The sequence below is a fragment of the Panthera tigris genome, chromosome D1 (genome assembly GCF_018350195.1).
Source record: "Panthera tigris isolate Pti1 chromosome D1, P.tigris_Pti1_mat1.1, whole genome shotgun sequence".
Classification (NCBI taxonomy): Eukaryota; Metazoa; Chordata; class Mammalia; order Carnivora; family Felidae; genus Panthera; species Panthera tigris.
This window is the reverse complement of record NC_056669.1, coordinates 113,351,017-113,363,341: the sequence shown is the minus strand read 5'-3', so window position 1 is coordinate 113,363,341 and position 12,325 is coordinate 113,351,017. Positions and strand designations below refer to the sequence as shown.

At 52.1% G+C, this 12,325-nt stretch overlaps 1 long non-coding RNA gene across 2 annotated transcripts in view; it reads left to right on the top strand.

Annotated features, from left to right (window-relative positions):
• The window catches only part of LOC122231046, a 116,689-nt gene extending 107,041 nt beyond the window's left edge, over positions 1 to 9,648 (top strand). The window contains exons 3-5 of one of the 2 annotated variants that reach the window (XR_006208158.1): positions 6,368 to 6,537; positions 8,692 to 8,770; positions 8,869 to 9,648. This is a non-coding gene — a long non-coding RNA (uncharacterized LOC122231046). Of the gene's footprint in view, positions 1 to 6,367; positions 6,538 to 8,691 lie in introns of both variants that reach the window. The other variant, XR_006208157.1, reaches the window with a different exon arrangement.
• Positions 9,649 to 12,325: the final 2,677 nt, after the last annotated feature.

The window sequence follows — 12,325 nt, the reverse complement described above, 5'->3', positions numbered from 1 at the left end:
GGGTGCCTTGCTCCTCCAGTCTGGTGATCCTTGGCTTTGCCTCTTGACCTTTGGGAGAACATTTCCCCCAACATGTCTCCCTACCTTGGGCAACTCTGTTTTTCTGTAGAGGATTCACTCACTGTCTTGCCTGGAAGCTGTGACCAGCCCCCGGGGTCCTCAGAAGTGAGTAGGGAAGAGGCTGGAGTCTCAGATTTGTGTCCGTACTTCCCTCTATCCCCACGACCTCAGTGTGGCACTCTTGGACTCAGCCTGCGCCCTGTCCCATGGTTTCCCTACCTCGGTTTCCCTATGAGTTGGAAGATGATCTAAACATCTAACTCCTTCCTGTATAGATTTCAACCAATCTGCCTGGTTTTAGTCACACCTGCCCCTGTTCCCAGCCTCAGAGGTCCCCGTGATTGAGTCCCTACATGCCTTTGGCCCCAGTGACGATTCTTCCTTTCAGCTTTGGATCCTCTGGGGCTTCAGCTCTAGCTCCCCCTTAACTGTGAAGTGAGTCTGTAATAGTCTCTCTGCTCTCCAGTTTCCAATACGTCCTGACTGTTGTGTTGTCTTTCCTTCTCTTAGCTGAGGAGTTCTGCCTACTCATTATTATATGTCAGAAGGCATTCAGGACAGAACGTAAGTGGATGTATATTCTGTCCCCCGTGACTGAATATCAACCACCACTGATACCCCCCCCCCCCACACACACACATAAACTTTACAATCAGTTGGGTTCATTGCAAAAAGGAATCCTGTTGGGGCTTTTATTTGGATTGAAGTAAATGTAAAGATTAATTTAGGAATAATTGATATCTTTTTGCTGGAAAATCTTCCTATGCAAGGAGATGATGGTAAGTATTTACTTTTGTTCAAATCTTTCCTTATTTCCTCATGGAGGGGTTTCCTCTCTCCTTATTATTTTATTTATTTATTTATTTATTTATTTATTTATTAAGTCATCTTCTCTGGACATTTTGCATCAGTGGAATCCTATGTGGTCTCTGTGTCTGGCTTCTTTCACTGAGTGGAATATTGAGCTGCATCTGTAGCTGTGTTATCAATACCCCACTTATTTTCCTTGATGAAGAGTATTCCTTTGTGGATTGCCATATTTTGTTTATTCATCACTGGTTGGTGAACATTTGAGTTGTTTCCACTTTTCGGCTATTGTGGATAAAGCTGCCTTGAACATTTCTGTGCAGGTCTTTGCAGGGCTGTGTGTTTTCATCTCTTTCGAGTAGATACTTAGGACTGGAATCGATGGGTCTTATGGTAAAGGTACGCTTACCTGTTCCAGAACTTACAGAAATCACTTTCCCAATCAGCTATGCCGTACCGTATTCCCACCAGCAACACGTGAGGCTTGTGTTGTTCGGCATCCTCGCTGACACTTCCTACTGCCTTTCTTCTGGATTACAGCCACTCTCGTGGGTGGAGATGCTGTCTGGTCTTAATTTTCATTTCTGAAATGACCAGCGGTTGTGAACATCTCTTCTGTGGTATTATCCATTCTACATCCTCTTTGGGAAAATATCCATGTATATGTATTGTCTATTCTAAGTTGGGTTGTTTGTGGTCTTATGATTGAGTTGAGGACTTCTTTGTTTGTTCTAGATGTTTCTTCAGGCCCTTCCTCTTCTCCATTCTCTGTCTCCTTTTGCAACTCTGATTACACATGTATCAGACCATCTCACCCCATCATTATTCTCACTTGTTCTGTCTTCTCTCTGTGTGCTGCTTTCCGGGCTTACAAAACCTAAGTTTATTTGAGTCCAAACAGCCCTTTAATGTATACACTGATATTTTAAGAATCAGTTTCTCTTTATTTTTAAACTTTGTTTGTTTACTTATTTATTTATCTATTTATTTAGAGAGAGCAGGGGAGGGGCAGAGAGAGAGGGAGAGAGAGGATCCCAAGCAGGCTCCATGCTGTCAGCACAGAGTCCGATGCAGGGCTTGAATCCACAAACCATGAGATCATGACCTGAGCTGAAATCAAGAGTCAGATGCTCACCCTACTGGATCACCCAGGTGCCCCAGGATCAAGTTCTCTTTAGAGGCATATGTCCTGGACCAGGATGAATAGTCGCCCTGCTGCAGAAGGAGTGGTCTAACCTCTGATAATGGTTAGCAAGAGGCTACATCTTGTCTTTGCTACATGTCTACAGGGTGTTGGCAATTTGGTTTTTCTTTTAGTAAGCATTATGTTTTTCATAGTCTTTTCTTTTCGATGTGTGTATTCCTTTTCTCATTTGTAATTTAACTTCTGCTGTGTGTGAGAGACAGATGGTGGCAGCTCCGCTCTCATTCTGAGGGAGAACAGCCCAAGAGAACATCGCTCTCCTCGATTGAAATGAGTCAAACTACAAAAGCTCATTGTTGTAAAACCCACTGGAAAGTCAGGATCATAAAGAAAGGTAAACTCACCAAACTCCAGGGGAGAAGAGCACCCCCGCAGGCGTGCTCATGCCCGTTGGATGGACAGAGAATGGAGAGGCCAGCTGACTGGCTAAGAGGTTGTTAAGGGGTGCAAGCAAGCTGTTGAACAGACCAGACTCCTGCAGGGCCCCCAGATTCAGGGCCCTCAACCACATGCCAACTCTTCCCATGGATCTTCGAGTTCTCAGGAGCAGCATGCCAAATGCCAGGGTGGGAACGCCCTGGGAAACACATCCTCGCGGGGCGGGGGGTCACCATGTACGGGGTGGCCAGAAAGTGGCTGGGTGCTGAGAGAGAGCCCCCTATCGATAATTCCTTAAGGAAGAAAACGTGGCCCCTCACACCCAGAAGGATGATGACTATCAGAGAAACAGAGAATGCCACCTGCTGGTGAGGGTGTGAACGCTGGGACGAACACTGGCGAGGGTGTGAACGCTGGGAATGAGTGCTGGCACAGCCGCGTTGAGGACGGTGTGCCGGTTTCTGAAAAAGTTACAAATAGAATCCCCACATGCCTCAGCAGCCCCATGTGTGGCCACATCCCCCCCCGCCAGAGAACTGAGATCAGGGTTTCAAAGAGACGTGCGTGTGAACATGCACCCATGTTCACAGCAGCTAATGAATGGGTGGACACAAGTGTCCGTGGATGGATGAATGGATGAGCAAACCGTGGCCCATCCACGCAGGGGACTGTCACTCAGCCACGAAGAGGAAGGAAATCCTGACCCCTGCTACAACATGGGTGAATCTCGGGGACCTGGTGCTGAGTGAAATAAGCCAGACACCAAAGGACAAATATTGTGTGATCCCCTCATATGAGGTCCCTGGAGGAGTCACATTCGTAGAGACAGACAGTAGATGGTGGACACTGGGGCTGGGGAGGGGAGGGGGTCAGTGTTTCATGGGGACAGAGTCTCGTTTTGTGAAACGAATTCTGAAGATGGATGTGGTGATGGTTGTACGTGGTATGGTGCCACTGAGCTGTGCGCTTGAAAGTGGTGGAGACGGTTAACTTCCTGTTATGTGTGTTTTTCCACAGTAAAAACTTGGAGAAAAGGAAGGAAACTCTAGGACATGGGAGAAGAACTAAGGCAAGCCCCTGGGTCTTTAGGGCTCAGGACTGAGAGGGAGATCCGTCCCTGGGCACAGGGAACAGGGGCAGCACAAGGAGGAAGGAGGTTCCCCAGGACCCCAAGAGCTGGCAAAGGGGCTGAGGACAGGGTCCTGATGGGGGGGACACTGGAGGACAGTGAACCCCAAGAGGGGCCGAGGACAGGGCTCTGGGGGGGGGGGAGATACGAGAGGACAGTGAACCCCAAAAGGGAATGAGGACAGGGCTCTGGGGGGTGAGACGCTGAAGGACAGTGAACCCCAAGAGGGGCCGAGGACAGGGCCCTGCATATGGGAGACACTGGAGGACAGTGGACCCCAAGAGGGGCCGAGGACAGGGCCCTGTGGGGGGGAGACATTGGAGGACAGTGAGTCCCAAGAGGGGCTGAGGATAGGGCCTTGTGGGGGGCAACACTGGAGGATGGTGAACCCCAAGAGGAGCCGAGGACAGGGCTCTGGGGGGGAGATACGGGAGGACAGTGAACCCCAAGAGGGAATGAGGACAGGGCTCTGGGGGTGAGACACTGAAGGACAGTGAACCCCAAGAGGGGCCGAGGACAGGACCCGGTGGGGGGGAGACACTGGAGGATGATGAACCCCAAGAGGGAACAAGGACAGGGCCCTGGGGAGGAGACACTGGAAGACAGTGAACCCCAAGAGGGAATGAGGACAGGGCTCTGGGGGTGAGACTCTAGAGAACAGTGAACCCCAAGAGGGGTTGAGGACAGGACCCGGTGGGGGGGAGACACTGGAGGACAGTGAACCCCAAGAGGGGCTGAGGACAGGGCCCTGCGTGTGGGAGACACTGGAGGACAGTGAACCCCAAGAGGGGCCGAGGACAGGGCCCTGTGGGGGGGAGACATTGGAGGACAGTGAGCCCCAAGAGGGGCTGAGGATAGGGCCCTGTGGGGGGCAACACTGGAGGATGGTGAACCCCAAGAGGGGCCAAGGACAGGGCTCTGGGCAGGGGGAGACACTGGAGGACAGTGAACCCCAAGAGGGGCCGAGGACAGGGCCCTGTGGGGGGAGACACTGGAAGACAGTGAACCCTCTGAAGAGAAGAAGCAGCACGTGTCACAAGGTCACAGACATGAGAGATGCTCCAGGGAGGCCCAGTGACCGGGAACCTGAGAAAGCCTTGGATTCCTGAACACTGGACAAGGGACAGAACAGAGAAATGTCTCTGTAGCTTCTGCTCCCAGACAGACTGGAGAACACAGCCTTTGATCGTGCTTGAGTAGGATCAGGAACTGGGAGAGCCCAAGCTTTACAAAGGTCTCCATAAAACAAAGAAACCACTAAAAAACTCTACAGCGAGTCCTTCTGGAATAGAGACAGAAGACAAGGCAGGTGGGCAGGAGGAGACCAATCTGGCCTCATTCCCAAAGGATCTCAGGAGTGAAGCTGACTCTGACTTGAAGGTTTGGAGGGGGAACATTGCACCAGGAGGAAGTGTGTCACAGGCATAAAGCAATATTTGTGTTATTTTTAAATGACACACAGTTTCCCCAGGGAGAGAACATGAATGGAAATAAGGAAGTGACTGTCCAGCATCTCAGCTGACCCCGGCGGGTACGTAAAGCCCCCGGCCCAGGAGCCTCCACACCTGAACACCTCCCCTCTGCACCTGCATCTCTGACCGACTCCGCCCAAAACCCACCAGAAACATGGGCTGCTGTGGCTGTTCTGGAGGCTGTGGCTCCGGCTGTGGGGGCTGTGGCTCCGGCTGTGGGGGCTGCGGCTCCGGCTGTGGGGGCTGCGGCTCCAGCTGCTGTGTGCCCGTGTGCTGCTGCAAGCCCGTGTGCTGCTGTGTTCCAGCCTGTGCCTGTTCCAGCGGCGGCTCGAGTGGGGGCTCCAAGGGGGGCTGTGGCTCCTGTGGGGGCTCCAAGGGAGACTGTGGCTCCTGTGGCTGCTGTCAGTCCAGCTGCTGTGTCCCTGTCTGCTGCTAGTGCAAGACCTGAGGCTCTGAACCCAGACCTTGAGTTTCTCAATGTTTGGTGAAACCTGTCTTCTTGTGGTTTACCCGAATCAGCTCCTTTTCACACATCCTCTCCTGAAGCTCACTTCTGGAGCCTTTATCTTTTGGCCTGTGGGCTACAGGCTGACAAGGACCCAGTCCCACGGCCATAGAAGACAGACATCATTCAGTTGGTGGGATGAGGTCCCTCTCGCCTTTTCTCGGGGAACTGTATTTCTCCTTTGCCTTTGTCGGTCTGCAGTCTCCGCAGGGTCCTGACCCCTGCACCCCCGTGCTGGGCTCTGGCCTGACCCGGGCTCTTACAGATAGGACAAACTCCTGGCTTCAGTATCCTGAATTTACTCCACCCCCAAAACTTATCCTCTTGTCTGTCTGACCTCTGACTCCAGTGTGAGCGGCAGGGGAGTGGCAGACAGGGGTTTCCCTAAATCCTAGAGACCCTTTACCACCAAGAGTTGGGCCTTGCTCTATGGCATCTATGTTTGGCTGGCAACTGTTCCGGATCCCTCTGATTTGTGTATCAAGGCAGGAACTATACCATGAAATCCCTAAATAAGTACCCCCACACTCCATCACTGTGGTTCTTCATTCTGGTGTCTGATTAGATGCGTCCCGTTCCCTTCCTGCTCTCCTCCCCTCCTCGGGCTCCCTTTGCGAGGTCAACATCATATTGTGCCCACCCACTCCTGTGACCAACCTGTGCATGCACGCCACCTGTCTTGGGCAGGCTGAGGGCAGGGCCAGGGGGTCAGGAACCACACGGCACCTGCTTCAAGGGTCTCATGGCCTTTGGAAAATCTGCAATCTGAGGCAACAGACAGAAGCCAGAATGTCTGTTTCTTTAAATTACAGAGTCAAGAGGAATTCAAAGGACGTGCATGAGACCCCGGATACTTGACCTTGTTCCTCCCATAGATGGGTATGTTTGCCTGGCTCTGCGGCCCCTGTAGCCTGAGGACATCCTTGCAGACTCCAAACGTGGGAGCCCCTCCCTGGGTTCTGTGAAGCAAGTTGTGCAGGAGGTAAGACCCATTGCTGGGGAGGGGACGTGTCAGCAGCTGAGGCCCGTTCTGAGCTGTCCTCTGGTAGCCACCTGCCATGTGGGGCCGCTTAATTCAAGCTGAGAGAAAATCCTATGAAGGAAAGGCTTCGGTTCCTATTGCAAGTATGCAGCGGCCTCTTGTGGTCAGTGGGTGCACAGCACACACACAGCACGTTTCCTGCCCAAAGCAGAGAGCTGTTTGGACAGCTCTGGAGGAAGAGGAGACAGCTCCACGCCTGGTGCTCCACCCAGACCTCCAGGCTGGGGCCCTGAGCCACGATGTCTCCGTGTGGGTGTTAGGCAAGTGGGTACGGCTGCTGTTACTAATCATACTACACTGGTTGGTGTGAAACAAGAGAGCTCATTCTCTCTCACTTCTGGAGGCCAGATCCCAAATTGAGGCGTTAGGACCACAAGGGAGTCTCTAGGGGGAGAATCGGGAAAACCTTGTCCCACCTCTTGCCCATTTTCTAGTAGAGTATTTTTCCCGCTGTTACATTTGGAGAGTTCCTTGCGTATTTTGTAGCCAAACCGTTGGTTCCACTTGTGATTGCCAAATGTTTTCTCTCTGTGCTTGTTTTTCCCCCTCTCTTAGCAGGACTTCCACGAGCAGCACTTCTAACTTTGATGAAGTCTGATTCATCTGGTTTCTCTTTTGTGGACTGTGTCTTGGTGCTATATCTAAGAATGCCTTGTTGGTCAAACCCTAGGTCATGAGGATTTTTCTGTTTTCTTCTGGGCATTTTATAGCTTTATGGTTTACATGCTGTGATATGTTTTGAGTTAATATTTAATAAAATATGAGGTTTAGGTCAAAATTCCTTTTCTCCTCTACAAATGTCCAATTATCCCAACGCTATTTTTGAAGTCTTCTACCATTGAATTCCTTTTGCATTTTGTCAAAAACCAGCTGGTCTTACGTGTATGGGTCTGTTTCTGGATTCTGGATTCCATTACCTTCTGTTCTCTATCTGTTACCTTCTGTTCTCTATCTGTTACATTCTGCTCTGTTACATTCTGTTCTGTTACCTTCTGTTTTCTATCTGTTACATTCTGTTCTCTGTTATATTCTGCTCTGTTACATTTGTTCTCTATCTGATACATTCTATTCTCTTATCCTCTATTTGTGACACCCTACTCTCTATTTTGTTACATTTAACTATGTGCCTTTCCTTTTTGGATGCCACACACTGTCTTGGTTTTTTGTAGCTATATAGTAAGTCTCCACATCAGGTAATGTTATTCATTTAACTATATTATTTTTCAAAATGGCTGTGACTATTTTAGTTTCTTTATCTTTCTATATAAATTTTACAATCAGTTTGTCTATATCTACAGAGAATCCTGCTTGGATTTTGTGGGAATTTCTTTCACTGTAGATCAATTTGGGAGAACTGACATGTTAGCTCTATTGAGTTTTTCAATCCATGAATATAGTGTATCCCTCTATTTATATAGATCTTCTTTGGTTTCCTTCATTAGCATTTTGCATTTTCAGCACACCGAGTCTAGATATTTTTGGCTACATTTATGCTTATGCATTTTATTTTTTAGAGCAACTGTAAATGATATTGTGCTTTAAATTTGGTTTCCAGTTGTTTGTTTCTATCATATAGACATTTTATTTTTGTGTGTTGACCTTGTGTCCTATGACCTTACTAAACTTGAAACTCATTGATTGACTCCAAGAGTTTTTGGTTTTGTTTGTAGCGTCCTTTAGGGTTATATACACGATCATGCCTTCCTGTGTGTAAAGTCCAGGAAAACTCAGCTCCCTGCAGGTTCCTGGATCACTGGGTTTCCTTGGAACTGTTCTCACCTCTATGGCCTCCATTACAATTCCTTTTCTCCTACTCCTTCATTGTTCCCAGATGCTCATGCTCCCCAGGGCTCTGTCCTCGACTGCTCTTCTCTACACGCTATAATTGACCATAAGGCTGACATTATCTGCCCTTGTTCATTCCTGGTTTTGTTGCCATGATCAGCGTTGATAGCTTCTGGATCTGCACCAAGAGCCTGAACTCCAGGATGGTCCATCTGACTGTACTTGCAACACCTCCATTTTGACATCTTGTGGATACTGTGGCTGTGACCTGTCCTCATCTCCCCAAACTTATCTTTCCTCTTGTGACAGGCAGAAGAATAAAATGACCCTTAATGACCCTCACCCTTCTATACAGTCATCTTGAGCATGGATGGAACTTGTAGTTCAGGTGAGATGTCACTGCTGTGGTTTTACTCTGCTGTGTGTGGTAAAAGGGACATCCGCAGATGTGATCAAGGCTCCTAATCAGCTGAGTTCATCAAACAGGAGACTCTGCTCGGTGGGCCTGCCCTAATTAGTGAGCTCTTACAAAGGGAGTCTAGTTTCTGGAGACAGAAGTCGAGAGACACACTCCTGCTGGCCTGGAGGGAACCAAACAGCGACATTGTGAAGTCTATGGGGGTCAAGGGCAAGGAGCCACGGGTGGTCTCTGGCAGCTGAGAATGGCCATGGGCTTGTGGCTCACAAGGAGGGGACCTCAACCCTGCAATTGCAACGAACACCCTGAGCAGGCTTGGGAGTTCCAGAAGAGAACCAAGTGCAGCTGATGCCCACACTGGCCTCATGACAGCCTGAGGAGAGGACCCAGCTTTGCTGTGCCTAGACTTCAGACCTTAGGGATGGAGATGATAAATGTGTGTTGTTTTAAGCCTCTGAGTTTGTGAGTTTGTTATACAGCCGTTGGAAACACATACACCTCCTCTTAGCACTGAGTCTCCTCTGCTCAATCCCCTGGAGCCCAGTCCTCACCCCCACACTGCCCTCATCTGACCAAATGCCAGTCCTGTAACGTCTCCTCATTATCTATTTGTTCCGCTGCTCTGCCCATGAGTGTAGGCTTTCAGTGACCCCCGCCTACCCAACGAGCTTACAGAAATCCCAGACACTCCCCCTGCAATCACCTGCTGGCTCTTTAACTTCCAGTGGAAGGATCGAGCTCCTGTGTCGGGCCTCAGCACTCTCCCCTCTCCTGTCCGTGTCCCTCTGTGAGTGGGTGGGCCAGACGCTGTGCACTTGGCCTGGATTGGACACTCAGTCTTCACAACACTGTGACTCCCATTTTATAGATCAGGAAACTGAGGCACCAGGAGGACATGTTACTTACCAAAGGCCACACAGTACCTGGTGCTGACTACTGAGCCTGTGCCCTCGCCCTCAGTCCCACGTGCCATGGGGCATGAGCCTGCATCCTCGGACGTGATCTCCCGGAGCCCCGCATAACTTTACCAAAGTCTTTATCTGAGGAAACCCTCTGTCCCACCTCCCTGCCCTTTCCTTGGGACCTCCTCTCCTCTCAGATGGCCAGGGCCACTCTCTGCTGAGTCCCCTCCCAGGGTCCTTTGCAGGGGGTCCTGCCCCCCCCCCCCCTTCCTCTGCAAGACTGAGCAGGCCAGAGCAAGATACTCGGGGGAGAGTTATCAGACTGGGGGCGAAGACAGGGCAGACAGTAGTCAGAGAGAACTTTCCCGTGAGGAGGTGTCTTGTGCAGGAGTATGTTTATTGCAGGACCTCACAATGCCCAGTTTGGACCCAAATGTGCAAGAAAAACAGCAGAAGTGAGAGAGGACTAGCAGATGGTCAGGGAGTCCCCTCGCTTGAAGAGTCCCGGGGGGCTCGGGGCTCAGGCTACAAGACGCTGTGAAGTTAGGGAGGGAGGAACACGGAACTCACCTTCCCGTGGTGCCAACTTTCCATTAGGAGGTGATGGGCACAAGGTTAATGCCCTCCCTCCCTGCCTCTGTAGGTAGCCGGACTGCTGAATGCCCGACTGTGGTGACTGAGCAAAGAATGCTCTGGAGGGTATGATGACATTATAGCTTTAGGGCTGTGGCATGCAGCCCAGGAGGCATCCTGAGAAATCTGAAATTGAGGGAATTACCTGAGCCTGTGGCCAACACCTTAGACCTTGCACTGGCAGTGGACGGGGACACAGCAGCTGGACTGGCAGAAGCCACAGGAGCCACAGCCCCCTTGGAGCCTCCACAGAAGACAGAGCCCCCCTTGGAGCCCCCACATGAGTCATAGCCCTCCTTGGAGCCCCCACACGAGCCACAGCCCCCCTTGGAGCCCCGACACGAGCCACAGCCCCCCTTGGAGCCCCCACACGAGCCACAGCTGGAACAGGCACAGGCTGGCACAGCAGCACATGGGCACACAGCAGCTGGAGTTGCAACCCCCACAGCTGGAGCCGCAGCCTCCAGAACAGCCACAGCAGCCCATGTTTCTGGTGGGTTTTGGGCGGAGTCGGTCAGAGACGCAGGTGCAGAGGGGAGGTGTTCAGGTGTGGAGCCTCGTGGGCGGGGGGCCTTACGTACCCGCCTGCGTGTCATATGGCCGCTTCCCTGTTCCTCTGAATGTACTTTCTCTAGGCAGTCTGCTTTTTTCTTTTATGTTGAAACAACCACACAAACATTTGTTTACAAGCACTTTTTATTTACCCCCTTCATCCCTGTCACCTGACCCTGGCAACATCTAGAGCTGGTGTTTCCAGTTCCGAGGGCTCAGAAGTAGGAGGCGTGCGCCAGGCTTGCGTCCAGGCGGCGCCTCCCGTGGCCCAGTGAAGGTTCCCTCGGGTCCAGCACGGGGACGCACGCCCGGTCCCTGCCGCCCTGGCACTGAGCTGTGGGCGTGGCCATTGCGCTGCGGGCGTGTCCCCGAGCTGTAGGCGTGTCCCTGGGCTATGGGCGTGGTCCCTGGGCTGTGGGCGTGTCCCCGAGCTGTGGGCGAGGCCCCTGTTCTTCTCTGGCTTCTTGTCCTGCCTGGGCTACCTGCTCCCTAGACCCGCCTTTCCCCTCCTAGACCTGAATGGGGGGACACTCTGTCCGCAGGGTGCAGAGACCAGGAACTGTGGGGGTACAGAAGCTTCCGGGTGGGTTAGGCTGGCATTCCAGGAAGCCAGTGTGCAGAGAGGAGGACGCAGGTGGTGTTGAGAAGGAGCCTCCCCCGCCTCTGAAGCCCCTGACACAGCCCCTCCCCGGAGAGGCCCCTCCAGCTGCCCGGTGCCCCGTCCGCTTGCTCCTCTCCTGGTTGTGGGAGTTCAGCCACACGGGTCAGCGGTCCCAAGAGGTGCCCAAGCACCTCCAGGGGCAGCCTGGGTCTTGGCTCTGGTGTGCATGTGTGTTTTGTCTCTAAAGCACTGTTTACCCCCACGTGGCCCCTACTAGGGTTTCCCTGGGTGACGTAGTGGCAGCGGTGGTCCAAGGTGTCAGTCTCACTGCTATTCTGTGGGAGAGGTGCCTGCCGGCTCCCCTCCTCCTGCTGAAATAGAGAACATTTCCACTCCAGACATCTCCTTGTCAAACGTCCTGGGGACCCACCATCGTCGTCGTGGGTGTGGCAGCGACAGAAACGGGGTGGGGAGGCTGGCGCCCCCTGCGGCCCACATGCAAGGCGGTTCCGACAACGGTGAAACTTCATTCACTCGGAGTTTGCTGGTGACAGACATCTGCACATACACGATCGCTTGCACACGTACGTACCAACAGTGCAGCCGTCGACGGCAGGAGCCACCCAGCCCGGGCTTCTGTCGGCCCGCCATCCCCACGGCACACCTTCCACACCCCAGACAGCGGGTCCTGGTCAGCAGCCACCTCCACCAGAGCTCCCCTCGGGGCACACACACCCCATGCACCCACACGTGCACGCTCGGCCCCTCTCTCCCTTGGTGTCCGTCTATCCCTTTCTCTTTGTCTCTGTCCATCTCTCTGTCTTGCTCTCCGTTTCT